This window comes from Labrus mixtus, chromosome 20, assembly GCF_963584025.1.
Source record: "Labrus mixtus chromosome 20, fLabMix1.1, whole genome shotgun sequence".
Taxonomy (NCBI): Eukaryota; Metazoa; Chordata; class Actinopteri; order Labriformes; family Labridae; genus Labrus; species Labrus mixtus.
The window spans coordinates 19,556,712-19,573,839 of NC_083631.1; the positions used below are offsets into that span (position 1 = coordinate 19,556,712).

Here is a 17,128-nt window from a genome sequence, read left to right on the forward strand (position 1 = left end):
CTTAAAATCAATCACAGCACAAAAGTCCTCTCTTCTCCAAAGACTCAACTTTTTTCTTTTTTTTTTTTTCTCTCAGACACATCCGTCTGTCCACTGGTAAAAAAGTTTGAACACAGTTTTCAAATCCACCAGTGAAGGCAAAGTAACTCCCTCACAGCAGTTTTTCCAGTAACTGATAGGATAGATCCCTCGCTCCTCATGGAAAATTAACCACAATGCCATGCTTCACTGTGTGCTGCGTCAAAGGCACGAGAGTGGGCGAAGGCGGGCTTTCCCTTCTTATCATATCACATCTGAGACGTCTATGGATGTTTTGTTTCAGCAGTCAGTTGTAAATAAATGGTTGGAGTACAGTGGTTTATCTTAGATGCCTCTGAGCTGTAGAGCAAAAAAAACATCCAAGTAGAACAAGTGGAATTCATTTGTGGTTCACACGGTTCAGTGAAGACCGGGTTTTACTGCTTGTTTCTTTATCTCTTTATGTAGCAAATTCAGTAATATATTTACCCTTGCTTCTTGATTTATTCATATGATCTGAAACAGAAAACTCATAATGAAAGAAACACAAAGCCTCCCAGTTTCCATTTTCAATCATCCATTTTGAAAAAAACATGATTAAAGATAAATTAAAAAGTGAAAACCATTTTTTTTCCCGCTGTGCACATCATACATTTGGTGGTAAATGTCCCTGTGTGAAAGAAACCAAAAGTTGAGGTAATTATGCAGCAACAGCAAACTAATGTAAGCTGGAGATGAGATTTATTTTTGTGACGTTTTATTTTATAGATCTTTATTTTTCTCAGGTTGAGATAATGTACATTATTTGATTTAATGCTAATGTCATTTATATTTACCATTAAACGAGAGTATCTGTTTGATATGATGCGCTTTGCCTTTAAGGTTACCCATGGTTACGGTTGGAGGAGTGATATTGCTTTAAGACAAGTAAGGTGTCGCTGTTGTTGTTGTTCAGTCTGGATATGTCATGCTCTGTTACGGACGGACATTAAGTAGTATGAGACGCACAGCAGAAGTTGTCCCCGTGCTTTTACTCACCCACACCCGAAGATATATATTTAATTAAGTTTAGTGTTATAGTTAACGGCAAGACAACCGAGAATAATCAACATCATCCAAGAAGCGCCGGTACACTAACTTTAGATTTTAAAACACCCCAAGACTTAAAGGTTAGCTGATAGTGATTTCCCCTGCCATTACTATGACTAAGAAATGATACATAATATTGTTGGCTTTGACTAACTCTCTGCCAACACTACACTGTATTGTGTGTTATTGTCACACCGCTAAAACAGTAGATGTTTTTGGCTGATACCATTTTAGGCAGGACCAATGCCAATAAAGTTATCAGCAACTCCAGTATTTATTCCTGTAATGAAAGCTGCAATGTTACAAAAACTGCATAAATTAAAAAAAAAGGGACCTGGGAGAGCTCATTACAGAGAAGTTAAACAACACCTGTGGCTGTGTCGTGCATGGCAGCTCTCCATATAATAGAAACATATCACATTGGGGTTCTTAGATTTTAAAACCGATTTTAAAACTTTACCACAATCATCTTCACTCGACTACTCTTGCATACTGAATGAGCTACAGTAATCAAGCTTCTTCTAATATATCTTTTATTTATCATTTGCACATTTTTGTCTGTCTTAAAGGCTTTATATGCGATTTTTTTTTTTGATCCAGCAGATGTCGCCCTTGAACACCAGCATGAAACCAAAACAACTCAAGGTGCATTGTTGTGTTAGCATGCTAATGCTAGCGATCTTTATTATGCTCGTATCTTCACACTGCATGTAAATTTACCTGAAATGAGCGTGATCTAGAAACGCAGTTAAGCAGCGAGTACAGTATGTTATTCTTCTTTTCTCTAGTCCCTCAATTAAACAACTTTTATACTCGAGGGGAGGAGTCAGCCGGCCGTCCGGGCGATGTAAACAAACTGAAGATAGGACTCTGAAAACTCTGAAAACATCACAGACAGTTGGACTCAGGTGTTACACCCATTGTAGACAGTCATGACTCACAGAGTTATTTTCAGAGGATATACTTGATTTATATTATATTTAAGTGTGAAAAATCACAAATAAAGACTTTAAATACAGATTTGAGTCATTTTCATGTCTACTGCTTAGATGCCTAAATGTTCTTTGTCCAGTGCTTGACTGTTACTGCAGCTGCTGTAACAGTAGCCTATAGTTTCCTGCAAAAGATTAAGAAATTATCAACATATATATTATTTTATTTAAGTGATGTATACTGAAAGGTTTCCTTTATGTGATTGGCTCCTTCTGGTGTGCTTTACAATCCCACAGTTTGAACATGAACACAACCATTCTTCTTCCTCTGTTTTCCTCTGTGCAGATTGGGTTGACACATTGCCCACAGTTTCCAAATAAATCCCTTAATCACCGCTCTTGTCCTCTCTGTGTCCTATAGCTTCCCTCCGGAGATGGTTGGTAGGAAAACAGAAGGTGAGGGACAGGCGGACCTTCGACACAGGACAACACGGGGACCAGGACACACACACTCACACTCTGCTCCGGTGATCGATGAAGACAACATTGGTAATGGCCTTAACAGCCGAGCAAGGTGGGCGATCAGTGGCCATCGAGCCGATCATCTGGGGAAGCAGAGCATGTCCGAGTTAAAGGGAACATTTCACTGATTTCTTGGACCCCGGTGGTCAGAGGGAAGCGAGCCGAGTATCACAGTAGGTCAGTCTGAGCTCTCTCAACCTCAATTATTTACCACCACACACTCTCTCTCTCTCTCTCTCCCTCCTTCCTTCCTTCCCTCCCTCCTCTCCCTTCACTCAGTCAATTTAAGACCTCTTCCCTGTGTCAGCCTCCACCTCTCCTTTTCTGTCCTCCACTCTTTGTTCACTCAACTTTGGTTAAGCATTGTTTTCCGATGGTTTGATGTTTTCTGCTCGCAGCTGTTCATTCAATTTTCCACTGTACGGATAATTTGTAAATGTAAACACATAAGCCGGATCGCATTAGCGTGCAGCCTGCTCAGCTCGTGTAAATAAAGGCTTGCTCGGTATATTTGTGCATCAGGAGTTCAGAGAGACGGGCGTATAGTTACACGAGTGGAATTTCATCACTTTAAGTCCTTCAATGTTTATGCTTAGGGCGAATACTAAAAGCCTGTTCTCTCCCTGAAGATTTCAGCGGGCATTCTCCAGTAATACCTCAGAGCAAACAGCTTTTCTCTACATGTAAAACCATGCCTCTATATTTACTCTTTAAAAGCCCTGTTCCTTCTGCATCCGGGATGCAGCACGGACTCTTTCACTACTTGGAAACTCCACAACATTTAAAAAAAAAAAAAAAAAAAAGAAAGTACTTTGCCATTTTTGCTGTATCTATACACCCGAAGGAACCCGTTGTCAAATACTTCCCCTCTTACAAGGAATTTGACAGCTACCACAGTAATGATAACTGACATCCTCAGGCACTCAGTACAGATGAGTTTACATTATTCAGACTCTAAGTGTGAAATGGGAGTACAGGCTTCTTTTTTCCACTTTTCCCCATGAGCTTGCTGCTGTAAAAAGTGAACAGTTTTATTGTATTAGCTTGAGCAAGGATAATTTGATATACCTCTCTGCACCATATATACTTTATATTACACAGCTAGAGTCTATTAACGTCACGTTGGCTTTGCTTAATACAGGACTCGAGTATTTCAACATTACGGTCTCTGAGGCTCGGTTTCCTGCCTGCGCCGGAGACACACCTCACAGCGCCGCAGCTGTCAATTCAAACTCGATGTGCCTCACAGGTGCCAGCTCCACTCTGCTTCTTCTAAGCCTTTGTGCATCGATCAAAGCGAACCCCCACCCCTCCACCCTTCCACCCCCCCACCCCCACCCGGCCTGAGACTCAAACTGCAATACTGCACATTTCTGCAAAGTCAAACTGACCAGTCTCTCAACTTACTGAAGGTTCAATATTGTCAAAGGGGCAGAGCAAACGGACAGCGCGAGTGTGTGAGAGAGTGTACAGTATGTACAGTGCGCCTGTGTGTGCGTGCATGAATAAATGTGTGGATGATTAAAGCCGTGTATCACTTGTGTGAGATTGGTCAAGGAGAAACCTTACAAACACATAGCACTTAAGGTACCAGCAGTAGCATACACCGCTTTGGTGTTTTGACGCATTTTGCAGTATGCGGTACTGATTTGCATAATGCATTTAACACTCAGGAGATACTTCCTGTTTTTTTAATACTGAGGTTGCTTTTAGAACAATACTTGACAGAAACAGGACTTTACATAAGATCCATCTTATTTGTCCATGCCTCCCAAAACCTTTTCCAGACTTTGAATGATGTATAAACCAGTCTCATGACGTAACAAAGAAATATTAATTAGTTAAAGTATAAGCAAAGGAACAAACCAAGTTCAGTCTACAGATTTGTAGTAAGACTAAAGTATGGTCTTTGCCATGGTTAGGATGCAATCACTGCTTATTTAAAGGGAGGTTTTGTATGCTTTTTAATACAGTAAACTGGAGTCATTGGAATCAGAGCGACTTATAAAAACTCAGGCACAGTTAACGTAGAGTTTCTTTACTTCAAGAAGAAGAACAAACACCATATCATGTATCATTAGGGACACTCATTAGTTTGTTTTTTGATGAGTCATGGTTCCAGCAAAGTTTAAAAAAAAAAAAACCATGCTGGTAGAAATAAGGCAAAAATGTTAGATAGGCTACAGAAAGTGAAAACTTTATCATGAACAGTCATTTTTTCTCCAAACTTCTCCTGAGCAGCCTTTCAGCTCTGTGCTGTAATGACTCACCGCGGGCTCGTGTGAGCGGGCATCAGCATGTGCTATTTAAGGCGGCGTGGTCACAGTGCACGGCCTGCTGAGTGTGTCTGATCTCTGGTGGGAGAGGTAGATCTGGCTGAGTGGTCACGACCCTCCCACATAGAACTGGTGGAAGGAAAAAGCAGACCTGAACAGCACCGAGCACAATGAACACTCTCTGATGTCGGCGGCAGATTCGCTGCACCTGCTGGGGACTGCTTTCATCCCGTGACCCCAAATGTGATCTGCGTCATTGTCTGTTCCTTTCAATTCTTCGGTTAGCAAAACAAACAAAAAAAAAAAAAACACGGCTGTGTTTAGAATATTCACAACGGTAGTGCTTCAAAATGTTTCCCTTAAAACGCCTGAAACATTTAGACGACATGCTGAGCAGGCACACACGTTGAGTTTTATCTGAGTGAATCTCCAGGATGTTTTTTTTAACAGTTGTAAGACATAAACAGGAAGCCGAAGAGACACCCTGTGTTCTCTGTTGGACAGAGTGCTCTCGGCTCTGACCTATCCTGACTTTCTGTGTCCCTGCTAACTTCAGAACTCCCTCAACCCATCGATTTGTCTGTGTTCCTGCTGCTCTGTTTATCTGACCGAGGCACGGCTCGAGTCTGTCATGGAAGACTTCTCTCCATCTTTTGCCCACGTTTCAAACGGACAGGGCTGAAGAGTTCCACCAAGGGCCATTTGAAATACAAAAAAAAACGCCAATGCATATCATTAACATCAGTTGTTGTTGCCAGTGGTCGCTCATGTGTTAGCTGTGTCAACACCTTTAGTAAGGAGCGTCTAAGAGAGAATAAGCCAATTAATAGAAGGGATTAGATATTGAATAGTGACCTTTGTCTTTCCTCTGCCGCTAAAAGGTCAGTCACTTATTCGACAGAACATGCTTCTTCCTGTGCAGAGTATATTTCAGACTGTCACATGGAACTTGTTCCTGTCCGCCTATTATCATGGGCAAAGTGTCCTTGAAACATATGTTCTGTACCTAATTAGAGGGGAGCTCCGGAAAGGCCCCAAGTAGCCCAAAGCATAATGGAAACGGGCATTATGTTCCTAAAAGTTCTACATGTATATGCTGCACTAATTATCCAGGTCAAGACATGTCAGTCACATAGTGGGATAAAACCAATCTTACTTGTCCCTCTATGTTAAACATGGGTTGAATATTGTAGATTGTTGAATACATTTGAACGTAGATGTGTACCTGATTGAAGATGAAGATGCAACAAATCAATACATGGGGGATTCGCATCCCAAGTTAGGGGAAAACTCAATTACTGTAGGCAACTATTGAAGAAGTTTAAAAGTGGGTTTAAGCCCAAGCGGGCGGCCCAGTTTGGAATCCAACCTGTGGCTCCTTTCCCGCATGTCCTTCCCCACGATCTCTCTTTCCCTGATGTCCAACTCTATCCACTGTCCTGTCTCTCCAATAAAGGCACAAAAAGCCCCTACATAAATCTTTAAAAACAAAAGTACAGTATACTTTAAGACCTGAAGAAATTAGTTTTAAGAAGGGCAAGTTTTGAAAAATATGTAGCTCTAGGCTATATTGATCCTCTTGTTTTCATGTGTTCTAATCCCCTTGCATTCTGATGCCATCCTGCAGCCCATTGTTCTCCTCAGATTCTTGTCTTTGAATTGTTGTCTGAGAAGAAGAAGTGAAGTCTCTGATTAGAACAGGAGAGAGCTCAGGCACAAAGCACAGCACCCTAGATGCATGTTGTTAACCCAGATCTTCACTAAATCAATAGTGTGTGTGTGTGTGGGGGGGGGGGGGGGGGGTTGGACTTCACAGGTCTCCTCTTCCACACCGACAGCCTTTACCTGAGCTCGACACAGTTGTTTGTCTTCAAGCAAACTTATCCTTTATCTGCTCCCTGAAAACACACAATGGAATTGAACCTGAAACCGCCTCTCAGATTTCACTTTTTTCTCAGAGTGAGAAAGCAGTCGGAGATCCTTCAAATTTACCCAAAAATTCGGTTTCCAAACTGAACGCTTGCTTTTATCCTGACACCCCACCGTTCTAGTTTTCTCGACAGTTCTCTTCGTCATAGTGTATCAATACAAAAGATTTTTTTTTCTGGATCTCCAGCCGCTTAGTAGAGCTTCCAAGAACCAACTTGTCAAAACAATGCAGAGTTATAAAGCAGCGTGGCCTTGAGGGGAGAACACATCAATACCAACCACAGCGAGAGCTGATCCAACATGATGCCATGTGCACAGTGAGCAAAAATTTGATACGAGGCGATCCATTAAACATTGACTAAACGTCGTCAATAAAACCTGTAGAGCTTCCCTGCAGTCCTTGGAACAAGAACAGACCCAAAATAAGATTAGAGTAACACCAATGTGAGGTCCTCCTGCTCAGGTATCTCCAAACCCCAAAACTCTGTATTACTATATTGTAGTCACAAAATGTACTTTTTCTTTTCATATCATGTGCAATATGACTTTTCCATATTGGGTTAAATACGGTTCCTTATCATTTGCAATAAAACTTTTCAAAATCAGTGACATGTGCAATATTAGTGACTCATCTTTAATGCTGTTAACAACATGTGCAATTTTACTTTCAGTTTTAAGTGAGCTATAACTTTAATTTATATGCTCTACAATACCAAACATCATATACTCTCTTACCTTCATTGTCTGATACAGTTCAAGTCTTTACTACCTCTCTGAATGGATACCAACATTGTCATCAACATTACAGTTACTTCTCTACTTAGCTGACTCTATCTGACGTATTCTACATCTGTTGATATCCTATTATTGGACAGTTTATTTTCATTAAAGCATCATCCACTTCACATTTGATCAAACACTTCATATATTTGCATTCCAGTTTCTATGTGGTGTTCTTGTGTGATGATTCTCTTATTTTGTCCTGTGTGTATTGTTGGAGCATTCTGGCTCCAGAGTTTCCTTCAGGATTAATAACAGTTCTGTCTTATCTTATCTTATCTTATCTAAGCTGGAGCCATGTGTTTTCTCAGTCACATGCACCCTCCTTCTGTTTATTCATGAGTTCATGTTTCCATCCAGACAAGAAGAAACAAAGTTTTTCCCAGTAGAGGTGTCATGAGTTACACAAACAAAAAAGGAAAAAAGAAATCTTATGCAAGATTTCAGCGTTCCCACACTCTCCGTCTCCCTCTCTCTCCCTCTCTCTCCTTCAGGCGGTGTCCATCCTTATCTGGAGGACGGTGCTGTATTATGAGTAAAAGGGCTCTCCTCATCAGCACAGCTGTGTGTGGGCAGTGCAGCGTTCATCCTCCGAGACCTACTGAGAAAAAACGCCTTCTCCATCACCTTTCTGTTCGCCTCACACGCAGCTGAAGACAGAACGAACGCGCGCGCGGGCAGGAAAAAACAAAAAACCTTGTAGCCGGTGTTATCGTTTGTTTGGGAACATCAGAATAGCGTGGCAGTGATTCAGCGTGGCATTTGACTTGACATATCATGGTAGCGCACTTTTTGTTTGCACATCAGATGACACGATTGAGTCCGCCCACGGCCCCAAGTCATCCATACAGTGAGCATAGTGTGATGGTGGTTACACACAGTCACGATGCAAAGCTGGCACTAATGCACAGGTCGTGCATTTGTTAGTTTTCTCTCGCTTTACAATAAAATAAGCCAGCCGCCAATCATTCTGATACATGCACGTTTAATGTATTCATAAATCCGTTCTCAGGCGTCGTTTTTTTTTTTTTGAAGCATCAACAAACTTTTCTCTCGTTTGAGCGTCACCTAGAGTTTTTTTTTTTCCCAGCCTTCTTCTGGCCTCGCATTGCGGGAGCGTAAGGGAAGCAAAGCAAGCGACCGTTTCCTTCTTCTATAAATGAGACCTTCAAAGCACATGGAAATGCGGGACACTTGAACAACGTTTACACATCATGAATGAGAGCTTCTTTTACAGGAAGCCTCAAGGTTGTTTCATAATGGTTGTTTTTTGTGTGCCTGCACTCTTTTCTTTCACCGGTAGCTCAGACGTACCCATCAACACACGTTTTGGACATTTTACCGTGAAAAGAAACGTTTTACTTTAGAGTGGCCTTTTTTATTTTTCCCGCACTAGATGTTGACACTCAGTTTGTGTATTCAGTGTTTTCTTCTGTCACTGAGTTCTTTCTGGTGCTCTTTGTCTTACTGCATTTTCTTCAAAAGAAGCAGTCAAATAAATTCAATATTGATGTCGATCTTGGCCTGAAAAGCTCCAGAGGCTGTGTTGTAAAAGCTTCCTAGCACAAAGAGTTGCTGCTAGTGAAAAAGGAAGTCTATGAAAATTCTTAGAATCATGATGAGAAATTCCTCTTAAAGTTAAGATTAGTTCCTGGTAAAGACTTACATACAAAAAGTTATTCACAAAGCATCTTAGCCCTTAAAGAAACAATGTGTAGAATATGTCCTATAAAATATCTCATTTAATTAAAAATGTACTAAACCTTTGTTATATATACTTACAGTATATTTCTTTGTTGAGTACCTACATTTACTCATATATTTCCATCAGTTATCAAAGCCAGAGGAATCCTTCACGGACGCCATGACAGGCGCGACATGTTAATCGTTGCCGTGGGAACGCGGGATGTTATGTCAAAAGCAGCTATATAAGGAAGAGGGAATTGATACTGAGAGCTGATTGCTAATCAATGAAAACATTGTGATAACACTTTAAATAATAATCATGCAGTAGGCACATGATCCTAACGCTCCTCAGCTGTGATAGTTTAATTTTTGTAATTTTGAAATTTAGCTCATATGAAACCTGCAGATCCTTATATTCAGTATTTAGACCATGTTTGTGTTTGTGTGTGTGATACAGATGTTAGGCAAAGGACAGGAGGGAAGTGACCTTTGCCTCGGACCAGATACCAGATGCTGACGTGAAGCGGCTGCAGCCAGCTGGAGGGATCACTGGCCTACATAACAGCTGGTTGAATGTGGAGGCTTAACATAGTCCAGCAATTAACCTGCAAGTGGCTTGACTACTGGGACTTCTGATCCCTCTCTTCTCTTCCAAATAGTACGGCACAAAAAACTCACTTGACCATATAAGCTTCTTCCTATCAGTTGCTCAGATGGTTGGGTTGTGCTGCGCGAAGAAATTGGAAAAGATTTAATCACAAATAACCGAAACATTGATGAATAATCAGAGGATGAGGGACATAACTTCACGGTGTGAGAGGTTTTCTGGTGTCAGTTTTACTCCTAGTATGAGATGTATTGACCAATCCATATTGAGTTGGCACTGGTTGTTCGCAAGAAAACAGTGAATATGGAAAGCAATGATCGCAAAAATCCTTGGCAGTGGTGGCTGGTGCATTATTGTCGGGGTGGGTGAGAGGGGGTTTCTCAAAGATTTGACCTGGATTTACATCTTGTTAACTTGATCCTAACACACGAGGGACATTTTTAGAGAGTTTTACATATGACAGGGGATACAATCAGAAACCAGGAAGAGAGAGCGAGGAGTGACATGCCTGAAAGGAGCCACAGGTCGGACTCAAACCATGGCAGCTTGATTTGAGGACTGCAGCGTCTGGGTTGCGAGAAACAGCCACTAGACCCCTGGTGCCCCTTTTTACCCCCCAGTTCTTGTTGTTGTCTTGAAAGCCTGCCTCCTCGCTACTGTTTGTTCAGCAGTGATTTGGAGTGAGAAATACAGCAGTAGTTATCAGTGGCAGCAGTAACACCTCCATGGCAGACAAACAGCATGGCTTGTGGGGCAGGCTTCTGTTTTTAAGTAGAAAAAAAGAATTTCTGAGGAATAAAGATATCTAATCAGTGTACAGACTGATGTATTCACTAATACCTAATTCCTTCCTCTTTTCTTTTCAGTATCAGACATTTTCCTACAGGGGTGTCGGTGTTGGAAGAACTGTTGATCTCATTAAAGTTTGCAGACCTTTGTCGCCACGGTTACGCTCATAAAGTTTAATAAGCAGGAGGCACACAGTGATCTCCTCTGTCCTTTTGAGACTTCGTGGGTCCAACTTCCTCCTTTCCTCACAGTGTACCGGAGTCATAACTTTTTTGTCATTTTGATGCACATTGTTCTTTTTTTTTTTTTTTTCTCCCAGGAGGATGTTGCAGGACGACATCGTGTCTCAATAATGAGCGCTGCTCTGACTTGCGTCGGGCCCACGTCATTAGCTGTAAAGCGAATATAACAACTCTGGCTAATGACGGCTTTTCTTGTCAGTCATTGCTGGGGCACAAAACGTAGGTTTTTAACTGGCTGTGTCACGAGTTTGTGTGTTTGTGTAAGTCAAAAAGTCAAAAAGTGGCATTAAGGTGAATCTGATCTGGTCTGTTTACATAAGTGTGGCAGAAAACTCAAACTGGGGCAGCAAAAGCTGACACAGTGTGGGCACGGCAGGCCTCTGGTTTAGTTATGATGTATGGTGTTGGTGTGTGTGCGTGTGTGTGCGTGTGTGTGTGTTTGTGTGTGTGTGAATGCTTTCTCATTCTTTCTATTCTGAGTGTCTGTGGAGACGGATCAATTGGTGCTGGTGCTGTCTGCCATAGCGAGCCCACTGTAGGTCTTCATGTTGAGTGTGTGGGTGTCACTCTCACCCACCATTGTGCGTTTTTAACTTGACTCATCCTTATGACACACAACTCCTCCTTACATCTGCATCCGATCCAAATTGCTGAGAAACATCCCCCTCAGCTGCAAAAATCAGCGTGCTTTTTTAAATTTCTATTTCAACCCAAATTTAATCACCGGGGTGTGCACATACAAAGCTGAATGTGTGCGTTTATTCAGCATATTAATTTACCACCTCTCTCACAGGAATACACCCTCCTGAGTCATGTGACAGCAAGCCTGTGCTGCCAGTTTTGTTCTGCGGGCGTTCATCCGCATTGATTTTGCAGGAGAGCCGTCCTGCAGGTTGATAATTCAGCATGAGTTTGACAGCTAAACCCAGACTTGCTACACGCAAACCTTTCGCTAAATCTCTCTTTTTTTTCCCTTCCTGCAGCCCCTGCAGCTGTCAACCTTCCCCTTCTGAATTATCAATCCATTTACTGCTGATAAAACATTTATTATGTTATTTGAGAAGCGCTTCTCCCCCTCTTCGCTCCTTCTTGTGGAGGCAGTGTATAAATCATTACAGCAGTCAGAGAATGGAGAGCGAGGAGAAAAGGCAGAGGAGAAAAAAAAAAAGGGGGGGAGCTGACATTCATGAGTGGGAGGAAAAAAAAATTAAATGGGAGAGCTGATGTCTCAGGAGGAGAAAGGGGGAGAGAAGGTCAAGGGGATGAGGGTCCGGAGCTCCACAAATTACCGCTCAATCGTTGGCGCTTCTCGATAATTTGCAGCTCGGGGGGGAGAAGGAGATCGGCGGTGATTGTAGAGGATGGATATGAGAAGGGGGGGATATATTGCTCTGGGTTTTTCTCTGTTTCAGTGGCAGATCTTTAAAGAGTGGGCTTGTGGGAGAAAGGGGCCGGGGTCAGAGCGATCAGCTGACCGCGGGTGGATGACAGACTTCAGTATATTCTTTATATGCACGAGAGTATTTAAATAAGGGTGTTTCTTCTTTTACACTCTCCGATGTCAACGTTGGTCTAGTTTGTGGCTACTCAGTGATAAATTGCAGCTGTTTTCCATAATATGTTTTCTAAAGTAACGTTATGTGATGTAGAAAGTGGTTTATTGCTAGCATTAGCTATTGTCTAAAAGAACTTAAAGGGTTTTTGAATAAGGGTTGGATAAAATATTGACACAGCAATATATTCTGACTCATGTGATACTATAATCATAAATATATAATACAAATCAAAATCTGCATCCCGTGATTGCAGAGATGTTTGGATAGCACGCTGAGCATGCTGGGAAATGAAAAGCCCTGCATAATGACCTCCGAAGTGCCATAATGAGGCACAATGCACATGACTGAAACCACACTAGCAGCAGCTTGTTGTGTGTTATGGATCACTACATGTAAATGTTACAGCATGCACATCTGGAGTGTCACCTGTGGATGGATGAGATTCATGAGGAGAGAGAGGAAATAAAAGATTAGACCATGGCAACCTCAAAGATCTACATAGGAAGTAGATTGCATTCTTAGTGGAAAGCTAAATGTTAAAGCAATATTTTTAGCCCATGTAAATCTACTTATTGCAGTATTTAATGATGTAAATCCGACTATAAGTGTCTTAAGAGAGTGGAGAAGTGTAGCCACTGATAGCACTAATCTTTGGTACGGGGTGGATGTGGCTCAGAACGTCAATCAGCTCATCGACTTATTAGAGGTTTTGTGGCTCAATCCCTGGCTCAACATGTCTAAAACACTTAACCCCGATAGCTTAGGCCGGAGTCTTGAATGATATCTTGATGCTTTTAGTGGCTGGGTAAGAGGCTAATGACTAAGCACTTTGGGTAAAGGTGCTTGAAGTAGTCCATCAATCAACCATTTTTTATTTATTTCTAGGTTCTCTCAGGACACTTTACATTAACAGCAGGTTTAGACTTTTCTCCTTGAAATGCTATTTACTGAAACCCAACTGGATCCACCAATCAGAAAGCGTTTGGCAACACTGATTAGGAAAAACTACAGGTAGAAACCTCAAGCAGAACCAGACTCATGGTGGACCGCCATCTGTCGCAACTGACTACGTCCAATTAGTCAATTTAGATAAACTGTTGATATGCTCTTACCAAAGGGTTGACTGATATAATCTGAGCATAATCTCTAGTGTTCACACTTTTGAAAATGTATTTGTAAAATCTTCAACAGATAGTGAAGTCACACTCAAGTTTCTATGTTGGGGGGTTGGGGTTGCATCCCTCACGCAAAAACAATCATCACAGATGTCTTCCTTTAAAAACCTAGAAATCAACACTCAAAAATATACAAACATTACAGCATTTCACTCACTATATGATTTGGTTTAGGATTTTCTGTATCCATTTTAAGCCCATACCAGTTTACATGATCTCACAGAGGAACAAAAACTGTAAAAATAAATAAATACAACCTATGCAGTAAAACTTTGCCGTGCGTTAAACCAAAAATAGAAAGATGAGCCAGTTTGGATGATATATTGGTCGCCTTTATTCTTTAAAGACAACAAAAGTTGAAATGGTTTTATCATGTTATTTTAGCTGTCAACTAGAAGCCTGCTAGCCTGCGTTACCTTTAACCTTTTCATTTCAGAAGAGCTTTATGCTGGAATGTGTATTTGCCTGCTGACACGATCAGCTGCACTGTATCCTTGTAGAATTGTCTCTCATGTCTATCTTGGTACTGCTCTGAAAGTATTTGATGAATCATCCAGATTTTAAATCTGAAATAACACACACTTTTGAAATTATTGGGGACGGCAAAGTTTACTCTCCAGCCCTTTGTGGAGTTTATACTGTAAACCGCTAACACCAGGCCCTCACTAAGTAGTGTTAACATCTTTATAGATATGAGTGATATTACTGATATTTCTTATCCTTTCATGTGCGTCCATGTCCTTTGTCTTTGTCTATCAGGAGGCTTGTAAAAATCGCTGAGATCTGTGAGGTCATCAGTGTGGGTCAGGTTTCTCAGTGACTCATTGACGGGGTCCACAGAGTGATGGAGTGTCCATCTGCTCGTATCTATCGAACATGTTGACAAGCCATTCATTCATCCCCCGTCGAGACCTGTGTTTGTAATGGACAGATGCCTCCAGTCCTCCACAATGTGACGATATCTGGGTCGACTGTAGCTGCTTCTGATGCCTTTGATGAAATAAGTGGGTCAAAGATTTTTGTTGTGCCTATATGACAGATTGTGTCTCTGTTTGAATGCAGATGAACGTCTCAGGAGCCTGTTCACAAGATTCATGTTTTCATACGTCAATCAGTGATTTTTTTATTAATATAATGTGCCAGAGAACTTCAACCTTAAAAAATGCGTATGGAGCAGGTGTATACAGTACTCTGTTGTATTATTAACCCAACATTTATCCGCCAATGAGCAAGCAGTTGGCAAAACTGGCAAGGAGAAACGTATTTTTAACAGGCAGAAACCTCGAGAAGAACCGGACTCATGGTTGGACAGCCTTCTGCCTCGATCAGAGAAAGCAACAAAAACCATAATCATGATAATCTAAGGATGGCTGATTGTTATAGCTGTAGCAGTCCAAGTCGGGCAGTCCTCCATTGTACATCATACCTAACCTCAGGTTGTTGTTTAGGCATTTGTGTGTCATAAGCCACAATTCTGATGTTGAAAAATGAAACCGATGCAGTTGTGCAAAAAGGTCTCGGTAACACTTTACAATAAGGGTTAATTATGGTTAAGTAAGGCTTATTCAGAGCATTAATAAATGGTTAATTATGGTTAAGTAAGGCTTATTCAGAGCATTAATAAATGGTTAATTATGGTTAAGTAAGGCTTATTCAGAGTAAGTAATAAATGGTTAATCATGGTTTAGTAATGCTTATATAACATCAACAATAATGATAGGTTAGGCTGTAAGTTAAGAACGTCTACATGAAGATAAAGGAACGATCTAACGTCTACACGAAGACCATGGTGTGGTCCACTGATCTCAACCTTTACCAAAAATAAATCACCAGTTGGAGGATGGACAAGTAAGTGAACAGTCATTAACCTTAAATAAGCATTAATAAAAACAAACACTTTTGTCTTAATGACATGACTTAGCTGTGAACCTCAAGACATGCATCTAAATAAACATCTTCATCAAGCATTTAGTAATATTAGTTAATAGACTTAATTAACAGGTAAACCCTTGATTAATATTAACAAGAGACATCTGTTAAGGGTTTCTTAATGTTCATTATTGTATGAATTTACTGTTAATTAAGGCTTATTACTGCATTAACTAATGTTAATAGCATCCTTAATAAGGATTAAATAATGCATTAATTAATTGCCGTAGTTAACATGAACACCCTTAATAAGTGATTACTAGACACATTAGTTAACTGTTAGTAACCATTAGTTAAGGCTTAATAATGCCTTAACTAATGTTATTTAATGTACCCTTATTGTAAAGTGTTACCAATGTCTCTAATCATAACAACCGTATGGGGGTGAAGTTATTTAAGTGTGCGCTCAGTGCGCTGGTGTACGGCAAGAGTAGAGTCTGCAGAGGGAGGCGTTGATTGGCACTCACCATCAGGGCCTCACCGCAGTGATAGGTCGTTTTTTTTTAAAGAATTACCGCAGCTAGAGATGTTTTTCAGACCACATAATTTATTGATTGCTGTCGGGGTGTAAAGACCGTTTTAACGACTATCACAAATAGTGTATGCTGAATGAAATTAAGAGAACTCAAGGCTTAATTTACCCAATCAGGAAACCAATGGGTGACCTACAAAGTTGCTTTGTCCTTTATTATTATAGTCTGCAGTGTGTCCATATGTGTGCATATGTGTGCAATCGTGTGGAGGAAATGTGTTGTTGCTTAGGTGCTGCATCAAGCTTCATTACCTTCCTCTCAGCTGCAGACACACTTCCCACCAGGAGTCCACAAACTCTCAGTGCTCCCTGTGTACACACCGCAGCCAAGCCGCAAAGCACACTCAAACATGCACAGGTTTGTTTCCACACACATACAGAAACAGACCCTGAGACGAGCCAGCAGTTGAGCTGACAGTAGCACATTGCCGCAAATTGCTGCTCCCTCACGGGTGCTCTTACACACCATCATCCTGGGCCTGACTCAGCCCGCCGTCGGCCTCTGAAACCCCTACACACACCTGGAGAAGACAGTCTCCTCTTAATTTATCCCTCTTAGAGAAATATTCCTATTTGGCATCAAGTTACCCTCCCCTGGAAATTTGGTTTTGCTGTCTCAAACATATCTGCAAACCCTGAGAGATTTTTTTTTAATAGCTGATGCAGACACTCGCTGCCACAGAATTAATATGCTGCTCTGCGATGTGTGCGTTTCTGTTTTAGGTTTGTTGTTGTTGTTGACGGTGTTACGGCATGTTTTGGCAGAGCCTTGTAACGTTCTCCTCACTGGCTGGCTGACGTGCTCCTGCAGCAGATGGTGCCGGCTGAGAACATGAACACTGCCCTGCCCTTGGATGGGACAGGAAATCTCTCCAACCATCATTTCAACTGATTACCTTTTTCTCTCCCTCCCATCCCTCCATTACCTCCATTATTCCACCTTTCTTTTCTGCTCGTTTCAGAATAAAACTGGGGTAAAGAGAGGTGTTTGGAACAACCGTTTCAGAATAAATCAGACATCCTCTTTTCTCGGGCGTTGTGCCACTAAACTTTGACTCTTACTGTG

At 41.3% G+C, this 17,128-nt stretch overlaps 1 long non-coding RNA gene across 1 annotated transcript in view; it reads left to right on the plus strand.

Annotated features, from left to right (window-relative positions):
- LOC132995733 (uncharacterized) overlaps nt 1-17,128 on the plus strand; it is a 57,561-nt gene that overhangs the window by 30,876 nt on the left and 9,557 nt on the right. Inside the window, exon 2 of the long non-coding RNA XR_009677050.1 lies at nt 2,461-2,738. This is a non-coding gene — a long non-coding RNA (uncharacterized LOC132995733). The remainder of the gene's footprint in view (nt 1-2,460; nt 2,739-17,128) is intronic.